Below are 12,567 nucleotides of genomic sequence, written 5' to 3'. Positions count from 1 at the left end.
CGAGGATAAGGCGGGGCATTAAAGTTATTATCATATAGCCTACCCAAACTTGCAAATTCCTGTATGACGCATAGATCCCTTGGTACTATACGTGTGAATTCCTTTGTCGAATTTCTGAAAGTTCACATTTGGTACATACATATGTAAGGAGGTTACAGATTGCATTTTGAAACCAAAATTTCCACAGAAAATATTCGAAACATTGCAGGCTTTTTAGAAAAACAAAACTCATTATCAACGTTAACAGAAGGAGCCATTCCCCCTTGCAGTCTGCTCCGGCATATTGCTCCTTTTTATTGGCCAATGCCTGCATATACCTTTCTTTCGTTCCTTTTGATTGGTCAAAATGAATTAACACCCGCACCGGTGTTAATTCAAAATGAATTAACACCACTGGTGTTAATTCAAAATGAATTAACACCACTGGTGTTAAGTTGCACCTGCCTGGCCGGAATCGAAGTGTTACGGCGTCATAACCAACGTGGAACGGGGCCTTCTGATTGGTCCGCGGCGCCTGGCTATATGATAATACCCAATTAATTATTGTTACTTGTGTTGTTACTTATGGTCAATTATCTTATTACTTTCTGGTCAATTATCTGATATTTATTACCTTTGCCAGAATGGCTAAGGTTATGTTTTAGGCTTGTGAGTCTGTCTGTCTGTCTGTTAACAGCATAACTCGAGAAGCCTTTGATGTATCCCGATTATATTTGGTAGGTGGGTAGGGGTCGGGAAAACGAAGGTCAAGTTCGATAATGGGCCCCCTAGCGGCTTGCTAAGGTACTGCAGCAGAACCTCAATTTTTGATATCTCCTGTTCTGGACATGCTGTGATCATGATTTTCGAGTGGTAGATAGCCCTCGAGGCAGAGAGTAAGTGCTGGGAGTTTGGGCCCCCTAGCGGCTTTTTTGGAACTGCAGGCGCCGGTTTCCTTTCAAACTTTGGACGAGAATAACTCTACAACGTGTTGATGAATCGTCATGATTTTTGGTATGTAGATAGAATGAGTGATGACTTACATAATGGTATACTAATTATGCAAATCAACAGCTAATTTGCATAATTAATGAGGAAAATTTATAAAACCACTGCATTCCATGATAGGACTTTAAAACTTGTCCCATATGTAGCTGGGAAGGAGAGAAATGTCGATAGATATCAATTATGCAAATGATGGCCTCATTTGCATAATTAATGAGAAAATATGAACATGTTGGCGGATCATCATGCTTTTTGGTATGTTTTATATGTGGATAGACTAAGTGAAGACGTTCATAATAAGATGCTAATTAGGCAAATTAACAGCTAATTTGCATAATCAATGTGGGAAGTTTATAAATCTAATGTCTCTCCTTACCTCTGCTCGGGCGTATCTTATTGACAGCTACAGGTGCCAGGCAAGTAGATCAAGCTAGCAGGCTGACCCAGCCTTGCCCCCTGGGTGCCAATCACTTTTACCGACTAGAGTAGACTTATGTTGACGGAAAACTGGGGAGGATAGGTTGATCCCATGTGTTTTAAACTTCTGCAGTTTTGTTAATAGTTATTTCCATGACAAATGGAGATATAGTTTGGAGTGTGCCTGTGTGTTTGTGTTTCCGGGTCATCTTCCACCTGCAATGTGACCTTACAGTACCAACGTCCTTGCTACTCTCGAGTATCAGGTTGCTCAGAGCCACTGTTATCAAGATAACGTCAGGCCAGTCCAATTCAATGTTTTGGTTGACAGATTCTATTTTTCTGAATTTCAGAAAAAATTGCATCTCAGCTCTAGACTACCAAAATGAAATCGTCTTAGCACAAGCTTTTGCTTGCAGTCTTGCACTCATAGAGGTGTGACTTAATCAAATAACATATATAATTATATGTAATGAGTAGCATACTTATGTTTTCATTTTGTTTTAACAGCGGCGCCAATATAAGTTGTTTCAATTTGAGTGGGCCGCTATTTCAACTCGAGTGGGCCGTATTTTGCTTATTAGTATGTTTGTTCAATAAAGAAAATGCGTGTGGATACGGTGTACATCCTTCTATCCACTTTAAAGTTTCAAGTTCACTTAAGAGTTCTCAAAATGTTGAAGTATTCTCGGAAACATGACTTTCTTGGCAAATGTAATTTGCAGTAATTTTGACCCTGCCTATTGAATAACGACGGCCACTTCACTAACACTGTAAGCACGGTCAGCAGTTCCTTCGTATCATCAATATCAGTAACAAACGTGGTTTATCATAGACGGGTTCTGCATACGGGTTCCGTCTATGCTAAGACCACATTTGTCGGCCATTGGATTAATCAAAGTGTAATTTACGGAGGCTATTTTTAGCAAAGATGACATAAGGGCCCCTCCCAATGATGGGTCAGAATGTGAGTCTCTATGTCATTTATGTGCCAAAGGCCTTTGAAGTAGTCAGGCTTTGATATGATGAAAATACCAGGATCTACTAAGAGACCTGACGTGCCACAGCCACGTATCACATTCAGCGGTACTAGTCAACGTTATTGATCGAGCAACGGAAAAGATGCGAAGGATAGAGTTAATGAATAGATGGAAATAACACAAATCGAGGCATTGACAAGAGCATAGAGTGAAGAAAGATAGAAAAACGCTTGTCACTTGTCAGATCTTCTGTGCTGCCCCAATTGTTAGGCATAAGGCATGAGAAAGATGAGAAAGAATATGATAAATGCAATGCGGCCGTTAATCGAACCAAATCCATACTTACAACATTCAAAAGAAACCAACAACGTAAAAAACTTGAATCTGCTACAACTGCTCTGACATTCTTGAGGGAAAGAAGCCGCTTTAATCTTGCAGGAGTAGGCGCTTGGGTGTATGGTTTTGCACGGGATCTAAAATGGAAGGATCACGTTTTACGTATGATGTGTTATTTTGTATGGACATTTTATGACATGTTGTAACTTTTGAGGTCGTAATTTGCCCATGGGAGAGCCTGCATCTGCTCTATGATATCACCCAGGTTGCCTGTGCTAGCCTCCTTCATTAGTCAGATAGTCACCAGGAAGGGCCCATGACACCGAGCTTCACAGTTCAACACATGCTTAGGGTACTGGGCAGCCCAGGACTGCTGACAAACAACACTGGGGGAGACTGATGAGGCGGAGGGGGGCTGATTATGATATCTCACAGGACTGGGCCATAGGAGTCAGAAGAGAACTATGATAGAAATGCAGTTAATGACGTGAACTATCTGCCCACGACAGTTAAAGTTCGCTTTGCATAATTAATAATGGTAAAACTAGAGTCCATTCCAAGACACCATGAGGGTTTTTAGGCGATATTTATAATTAGTCTGAATTATTTTGAATAAAAGAATATCTGAGCCACAATAATTAAATTATTTTCAAAAAATTGACTGAGAAAGTACTCATATATTTGAATTCCTTTGAATATTTTAGAAACGTTTTGAAAGTAACTGTACAAAAATATCTTTATTTAGAATTATTGTGAAACCTCTGTGTGATTATTTCACATTTACAAATATTTAAAAAAAAATGGTAAACCTGGCGAAATGGTTAAATTAGTTTATTGCCCCCATAAAAGTAAGCCCTATTGTTGTATCTGTATATTTTTAGATTTCACTGGTGGGCACTGGTGAATCCTTTGTGGTGGGCCATTGTTGCATGGCACCCAACCATACTTTGCAAGAATGTGTGAATTGCTATCTTCTCAGCCCACTGAACCATTTACAAAAAATGGTAGAAAATGGTAAATAATGGTAGATTGCTGTTATCATTATTTAGAAACCATTAGAAGTATCCAATTCCACACGATGAATATTTCCAAAGTTTTACAGGACCAGGGATATATTTATAAAGTTGAAACAGTGTTACAAATATTTCTGAAGTATCAAATGTCCTAGACATATAATTACAAAACTTTAAAATCAATTCTAAACAATGGCCACAAACATCCGCATGGTGTCTTGGAATGGACTCTAATGGCCATAACGTTGGGTGTAGATGCCGTATCAGGCGCAGTTACATTGTAGCTATACAGTCAGAAAGGGGGGGATTTACGCCAGCGGGTGAGTATTAGTGCACAGAAAGGCCGTTAAACCCTGCAGTTAAACGGTTACACCTGAGACCTGGCTCACTGTGGCTGGTGTTTTATAGCTACAGATGATGTATAATAGTTGTAAACCTCGCTTTGATTGAATTGCTTATTGTGGTCATACGTTTTTTTATGGTGGACATACAGTTTTTACAGTCGCCGTATACATAGTGCCCTACAGATCATTCATACAAAACGCATTCAGAGGTAGTTAAAACTGTATAGATAGTGTTAGTTGATGAATATCAACAGGAGAATTTACAGACAACTACTTTAAGCCTATACGTCTTCCACCGCTTCCAAAAAGAAAGTCGTTAAATCTTAGATTTCGGCCATCACTCAGTCACCTCCCAACTGTGCCAGGCTGTTGTCATCCGCGTATCAACACTTGGGTGAAATTATACGGCTGGAAAAGACAGAAGAAACCATACAGCTGCTATCAAAGTCCAGCCCTAAGACATGTGTATACAGCACGTTCTGTTTGCTTATGGTTACGTTGAAGTAGTGTGTAGGTCACGTAAAGACGTGCCATGACAGGATTGTACACCGGGTTACCAGGCTCCGGTGTGGGGCCTAAAACCGCCTTTCCACCGTAGTCGGTGATCGCGCTGCGCTCTCACTGCGACCTAAAACGGATGTGTGTAGTAGCCTTTAATTTCATCCTAGGTATATCATACGAAATGTTACAGTGTGACTTAAAAGAAAAAAAAACACAAAGCGCAAAAAGATCTTTTTTTTCTGTACGAATTCGTTGAGCGATCTTTCAAATTCTAGGTCGCAGAGAGAGCGCGGCGACGAAAATGAAAATCTGCGTTCATTTGACATTGGAAATCATTTTACATTCAACGGCGCATGAAATCTAGTGGTTCTCTTCCTTATTACATTATTATCTGACTTTTTATTACCGTAGTTGACAGTTAACGTTAGTTTGCCGGAAGTTTTTGGAAGACGAAGGTCAAGGTCGATTTCTGTCCTGCTAGTGTTTTTTCATCAGTGGGCAGAACTGCCTGATTTGCATAGTTTGACATAGGCATAGTCTGTAGTCAGTTTAGGGTCAGATATCTGTTGACAATGGGAAAAAGTGGTGCAGGTCATGGCCCCGTAGGTTGTGTAGGTATGTGTGAGGGTTTCGGCCATAACGCTGTCAAATTGATACAATATACGTTTACAATTCAGGAGTTACAATAATTGCTTCGAGCAGCATAGTTGGTTGTTTTGAAGAATCTTTAAGAAGCTGATCTCGAAGACAATGCTAGTTAAGGTAGATCTGTGAGTGATGCTACCTTTGGCTCTGCCAACATAGATGGAGAAGAAGGCTTTGCTTGGAATTTTCCGAGCTTTACCCTCCTTAGAATGATGGTATGTCGGAAAATAAGTGGGAGATCTGTCTTGTGCGCAGTCTTCAAAAATGATCTTGGCGTTATTTCATTGTGTTAAGGCTTTGAAGATATGTTCTTAATGTATGGCGTAGACACATCGGTTCTGAAGTTCAACATCACGCTTGACACAGGAATTAGTAGATTTATGGTTTTGACGTTTAACCCTTATTTACACGGTAAACGTTATATTTCAAGATAAGCTGACGTAGCAGTTTAAGTCTCTGAGGTTTTGTGAGTCTGATGTTTGGCTGTTATAACACAAGAATGATTAATCAAAATTGACATCACGTCCTCACGGATGGCGTTGCAGAAGGCAAAGATGTATTGGTTACCACAGGTGAAGGGTGTTGGCTCTAAACAGCAAATACTATTAAGCTCTATAGCATACTCCTAGTCTGGCGTTTATTAAGAATAGAAGCTCAAGAAAAACGGCATATCGTAGCAAGGTCAAATACGCTGCCTGGAAACGCCACAACATGAAATCTACTAGACCATGGTGACGCGATAGGAAAGGTTGTAATATGAGATCCACTGTATAACTTCCAAAGAATAGTGTCTTCATTGTTTATTGATAAACGCATTTTGTGTGTCTGCAAACTTCAGGTAATCATTATTCTCATGTTTAGTTTGTACATGTACAGAAAGGACATGATAAGGTAAAGTCTGTCCAGTTATCGGCGTAACACAGAATATTGTGCCATTACATGCTCATGATACGAAAACAATCAGCATACATTATCGAATAGATCAAGTCAAGTACGTGCACCAGGTATGTTTGTTGGCACGCACCTATGAAAGCCAAACAACATTCTGTCACACAACAGTTTATGGCATGCGCGAGGCATATTTAGGCAGGCCTGCCCTTACATTTTTACTAGCGTGTTACTAACAACTTTGCTTACTCGAGGTAATTGGAAAATTATTTTGTTGCCAGTTAAAGAAGTCATTCGTGTACCCTATTAATTCGCAAGTTGATGTTTCAAGTGACCTGATAGTTGATAGGCTGGGCTCTCAGATGCAGGTGAAAATTTGGCTTTTTGCATCAACGCTAAAATGTTTATATTGGCCTCCAAATGAAGTCTTGTATGGCGTAGCACTTATCACAGAGATAATGATTGGGTGCCGGAGTTTTCAGAGCGTGCTTGCTGTGGTATGGGTTGAATGGATGAAATCCTGAAATACCGGGTATTTGCAGCTGAGAGACCTTAAACCTTGTGCCTGCAATCGCTATTAGAGACAGAGTTTATCGAAGGCATGCGCAGTCAACTGCATAGAAAACAAAGGTCGGAAAAATACAGTTTAAACGGCTTCTGAAGTGAGATCCTCTTTTCAGTGTACTACAGTATATATATATATATAAAACTAGTGTAACTGTAATCCAGATCTCATGAGAAAGCGTGAAAGATACTTACATATAGTGAGAATACGTCATTCGTGGTACGAGACACTAGTATGGTGCAGTCCGCCCGTCTCGGACTCGACACTAGGTATATCCGGCAGGTGCGGGGAGACCAGGCAATGTACCTCAAGTGTCGGGTGCAAAGGACAACCGCTATGTGCTAGAGAGAGAGAAAACTTGCCATTTTCAACACATTACGATGACAAATGTTTTTCCCCTGGAGATCTTGCACAACTCGCGATCAAGTGACTGTGGACAAGTAGTCACAGGGGAACGATAGGAAATAAAGATATACATTGTTGACGAAGTCTATTTGTCAACAGAATTACTGTTAAAGTATAAATTGACATTGTATTTGTATTGGGAAGATTGTCCGGCTAAATAGTTGCAGACATACGCAGAGCGTACGGGAGATGGTTTGGGGTTATCAATTAATTGTATGTCGGATTGGGCGTTTATTGTTATCAAAACAGTAGTAAACAGAAACAGTGACGTGAAGTTTTCAAATGCAACTCCAAACATATCTGTCTCTTTATTTTCCCATTCACAAAACATACAAAAACATACAAAAAACATAGAAAGTGACGGGGGAATCAAGTTATATACAACATGTACAGCCTCGCCGCCACGTGTGCAGTATGGAAAATAAAATATTGAACATCATACATTAGGATATCCATAATAAGAAATACAAGAACACGGGACAAATGTAAATCTATGCGTAAATCCAAACTCGTCACCTAAAGCTAAAAGAGGGACAATGTAACTAAAACGTTATTTTAGCCATGATATAGTTACTAAGTATGTGTTAGCTTGAAAGTTCATCTATCATGATAAATTGCTAACGCTTTATATCCAACACTAACATACCCCTCTAAATGTTTGGACGAACTCCGTCGACCTTGTTCACAGAACAAGGGTCATAGAAGGTAGCCTGAGTATCATCCTCCGTAGTCACCGCTGGCTCACGACTTTCGCTTCGTGAGCCAGCGGTTACTACGGAGGATGATACTCAGGCTACATAGAAGGGTCATTCTGTGAACAAGGTCGACGGAGTTCGTCCGACAATTTTGAGTGATGAGTCCCTATAGTTTAATTTCAGTGTTCGATATAAAATGCTAGCAATTTTCCATATAGTTATGTGTGTTTGTTTGTTTTCGGCGATCCCCCTGAAATCGTTTTCACGTGTTTCGTAACCACGTGTTCCCACCCAAGAAGACGCCCCTATCAAACCGCTTGCAGAAGGGTGCTGAGAAGTTACAATAACTTCCACCGCAGGTACACAGCCGACTTGTAATATATGATGGAAACCTGGGGCATTTCACAAGTACCCATTGCCTTTAAACAAGAGGTTAGACCTAGCAATAATGAATGTTGGAAACCTATAGCAGTCTATATCCCTTCTGTTCACACTTGTATTCATATTTAATCAACCTCCGAGAGCGCATCCGCAAATGTTCATTATTACTAATGATCCATCAAGTTGTTACGTTGTACTGTGAATTTGTACGTTACATTTTCATCGCTTCCATATATTTCCTAGATGAGGATAATTAAGATGAATCCTTGATTCTTATTTTGCCAAAACTGGGAGAAAGTTGGCAATCACATAAGTGTTCGTCACGTTCTCTATTTGATGTGCTTAGACATTTTTTACTTGGAGTTATTAAGTAAACTAAGTCCACATGAGACTGTGAGGTGTAACGACGTGATGTGTGCATGTTTCTCCTTTCCACAATTATGTTTCTTCCGACCATCTGTGGATTAAGCATCTCCTGCTCAATACATTCCCCTGACTGTCTCCCTCCTCTAACACGTTACATCTGGTGTAAAAATGATGAAGTCATCAACGGATAGAAGGTCTTGTTTGTTTGTATGTTTGTTTATTTTTCCTAACCGGCAAAAACCACCTTTAGACACAACAAACCAAATTTTGCACTGTAGGCAGAAGCTGTATATGATCGGACTGTAAAGTTTGATACACTCACACCGGCCGGATAAATGCCTGTTTTTTTTCGACAAGTGTGGTGGGCTTTTGCTTTAGGTGTGACTCTCCTCAAATACGGGATCTCCGGCTATACTGTCCCATCCAAGAAGACGTCCATAACCGATGCAAGGTACTAATTTTCACCTGAGTCGAATGAGGACATATGTGTTAAGTATCTTTCCCAGGAGAACATTATTGGGACATGCTAGGGTTTAAAAAAGGAAAAAGGCACAGAGTCCCGACGGGAAAGCCCAGCATATATATACACTCACTGTTACACTCCTATAATCATGGATGATCCCTAGCTTTATAACACGGCGACTAAAGCCGACACCTAAACAAACCAACAAAACTAAGCTTGTTCAGCTAAAAGCGAGCAAATAACAAATGAATCAATCTTCTGTCCTGCTATAGTCGACATTAGCACACAGCAGACGTCTGATTGCAAAGTTTCAACAGACTTATATTTCGTGCCCACGCTCAAGATTCGACACCGATTGTGGGTCGTCATACATTTGCACGATTATTTCATAAAAGTCGTTTCGTGGTTCGACCATAAAACTGAGGGTAGTGTTTGCTTGTGATCTTGGGGCGCTAAGTGAAATAGCGATGAAAACATTCCTGTGTTTCTAAACACCGCTCCATTTGGCGCGATCACGCAGTATTGCTCTGAGATCAAAACCAGACCGCGATGACCGCCAACAAACCCATTAGAAACAAATTAGTCAAATGGGCATGTTGGTGTAAGAACTTGCGGGGTAAGTACACGCCGGGATCTCGCATGTAACGCCTTAAAAACAAAGTATGCTATGACCTTGATTGACCACATATGGTTTGAAGTTAGTGCTTTACAGTAAAATGTACTATTCTGCAGCAGAGATGTAAGGAAAATTAAATTCATCATTTTCTCCCCTTAAGGGTACCGTGAGTACTCCTCGACGTATCTTATATTGTACGGAATCACCCGTTCCAAGTGCGTGGACAGCAAATTTGTTTAACGCTTGTTCACCTTTCGCGGGGTAACCTATATCCGTTGTTAGGGTACTCAGAGATGTCAAGTCGACGAACTGTTTTTTTTTCAAATATTGAAAATATTGCAAATTTGCAATGTGAAACCACTACCCGTCAGCAAATACCCTGTTTTTTTAAAACAACGTATATAGGTTACCCCGTTGTTAAAGGTAAACAAGCGTTAGGTCCCTTTTCCATTGGACAACAATCGCTGAGCGACCGTACAGCGACCAAAATTGGATTTGAGTGACCCTTTCTTTCTTAAGTAGAGTATGGTTTACCTTACCTTACCTTACCTAGTTCAATCCTCATGCCTATGGTTTATGATTCTATAATATGCTTTGAAAAGACAGCAAAATACACTAAACGTAAAACAATTGGTTCTCTATCTATGAATCTACAAAATTCATTCATTCATTCCTTGAGTGATCCGTGAACTCTTTGGTCGCTCAGCGATCGCAGCGCGGTCGCATCATCTAGTTTCGCTGCTCATTTCTTCCTAACATTTAGCACGTAGCAGTTCAATTGCTAAAAGGCGGGACACTAGGAATAATAGATGGACATTAAATGAATAATTGAAGGAATAAATTTCGCCCAGTCTCCTTGAGTATACAATAGCAGGGTTTATACGTTGGTTTAGAAGCCCATTATTAACCATTCATAGGTCCTTCTGAGAGCAAGGGCAAACAGCTTCAATCTAGGCTGCCCTTCCCCCAATTCATTATACTGTACATGTAGCTCCCACTGATCTCCAAACAGATGTAAGGTTCGACCAGAGACCGGATTGTGTTTATGTCTGATTAAGTTGGTTTTTGTGTGTTAGTAAAGAAATAGTCAGATGCAGGGGGAAACTACAGTTCGGTAACCTCATACCTGTATGTATGGGGGTGATAACATTTACATAATTTATGCATGGTGATATACAACTTCAACTAACTTACAAATGTCACAAGTTTGAAATTTTCATCATTTATGATTAAAAACAGTTCCTCCTGTTTGATATATGGCACCTGGCGCATCCCCGTCTTTGAATGAACCAGTAAAAGGGCATGTCACATCGTAAGGAGTGGTATGACCCCGTCATTTGCACGTCGACCGATGATCTGTTTAGCCACAAAGGGTTCCCAGCGGCTCATGGACAAGAATTTGGCCTACATGTCGATTTGGGACATAAAAAGTAGAACTGTGTAGGGACCATCATATACCAGGGCAAAAAAAGACGACAGATATTTGTCGTTGCTCCTGTTCGTGTTCTTCTTGTTTTCTGTTTGTTTGTTTGTTTGTTTGTTGGTCGGTCAAACTTTAACGTTACTCTCCAAACAGAGAGTAGGCTCTGAACTGTGTTCGACAACTTTGTAGGTCATTTTGTCGGGCTTTCTGTCTTGTCAGGTTTTCTTTTCGTCCACCAGCCAAGTCTGACAGAAACGCCTGAAAGACGTCGAAAAGAAACTAGCTGCAGAGCCAAACCTCTGCTTGGAGATTAATAATTAAGCCGACACCAGCCTTTGTAATGGTGATATACTGGAGTTGACATGTGAAGTCGTCCACCTGATCCCATACGCGCCGTGGGAATGTTGGAATGTTCCGGAATGTTCATCCCCCTGTCGGTTTGGTGACAATTGCAGAGGCATGCCTCATGATCGCAATGAGTAAGCTGTTGCAAATCGTCGAAATGACAATCACTTTAAAAACTGTACTGGGTACGTCCTTCATGTTTCCCGTTTTCTCGGTGCATCTGTAACAGCCAGGCCCAACTATATCTTCCCTTCCAGGCCGGATTAGTAGTCAACACTCGCTACGAAACATTCACGGGTAAATCTTTGCGCACCTATCATTCGTCGATCTTTAGACACAAGCAAACAGATTTACTTTGGTCCAGACAAATTTTAAGTTTAAAACGTTGAGAGTAACGCCCACTACTTACCTTGCTTTCCGCTCGGGAAACAGAAGAAAATGTGTGGCGCGTGTGCTGGTCCTGCAGTCCGGCGTAGCCCCAGGGACGTTGTGATGCTCACACACCAGCACGACTAGGGTGCAACCCCTCACACACTTGACAGAAACAGGACACACTCCCTCCACTGTGTCAGAATCGCCATAATTCTCCCCATCTCTCACTCATGGCTCTTCAGCAGTCTGGCGATACTGAGCATCTTACTCAAGGATATTTGTCGCAGAAGGAGCTCCTCCTAGTCTTAATAGATATGTGATGAAGTCTGTTACGATCTAATTATCTCTCCGTCTGGTGCACTATCTCGGTGTAGCTTTAGATGAGGTTGTTTGTCCTAAATCAACAGTGTACAGGAGGAAACGGTCCTGACAGGAGCCATGACACATAGCCGACCGAGAAGTTCCCGTTATGGAATCAAGGCAAACAGTTTTACTGTGACAGGGACACCAATAGTGCCATTGCGGTGGTTAGTCGGAATTCTCTGTGCAAACTGTAATCAGAACGGCCGCTTGACCTTCTCTTCAGCGCCTGATGGAAGACTACGCTAATGGTGTCCGTAAAATAAACTAGACACAAGCCAGAGACTTGGTATTGAAGGCTATTAAGTTAGGCCGATAGATATCCCTTTTTCTCAAATCAAGGTCGCGAATAGACAATGTCCTAGCAGTATTTTCTCCACGAAATAAACACAATACCTAAATGAGCGTCAGGTGGCCTGGGCGGCTGGGCCCTGATCTTACATAGCTTCATAAATGTTGTGCTTTAAG

General features: G+C 41.0%; 1 long non-coding RNA gene across 1 annotated transcript in view; it reads right to left on the bottom strand.

Moving 5' to 3' along the window:
• Nucleotides 1-12,147, bottom strand: part of LOC118431388 — a 29,324-nt gene extending 17,177 nt beyond the window's left edge. The window contains exons 1-2 of the long non-coding RNA XR_004832973.1: nt 11,777-12,147; nt 6,868-7,014 (exon numbers count right to left, since the gene is read on the bottom strand). This is a non-coding gene — a long non-coding RNA (uncharacterized LOC118431388). The remainder of the gene's footprint in view (nt 1-6,867; nt 7,015-11,776) is intronic.
• Nucleotides 12,148-12,567: the final 420 nt, after the last annotated feature.

This window comes from Branchiostoma floridae, chromosome 2, assembly GCF_000003815.2.
Source record: "Branchiostoma floridae strain S238N-H82 chromosome 2, Bfl_VNyyK, whole genome shotgun sequence".
Taxonomy (NCBI): Eukaryota; Metazoa; Chordata; class Leptocardii; order Amphioxiformes; family Branchiostomatidae; genus Branchiostoma; species Branchiostoma floridae.
The sequence above is the reverse complement of the archived record's forward strand: the minus strand, read 5'-3'. Positions and strand labels throughout refer to the sequence as shown.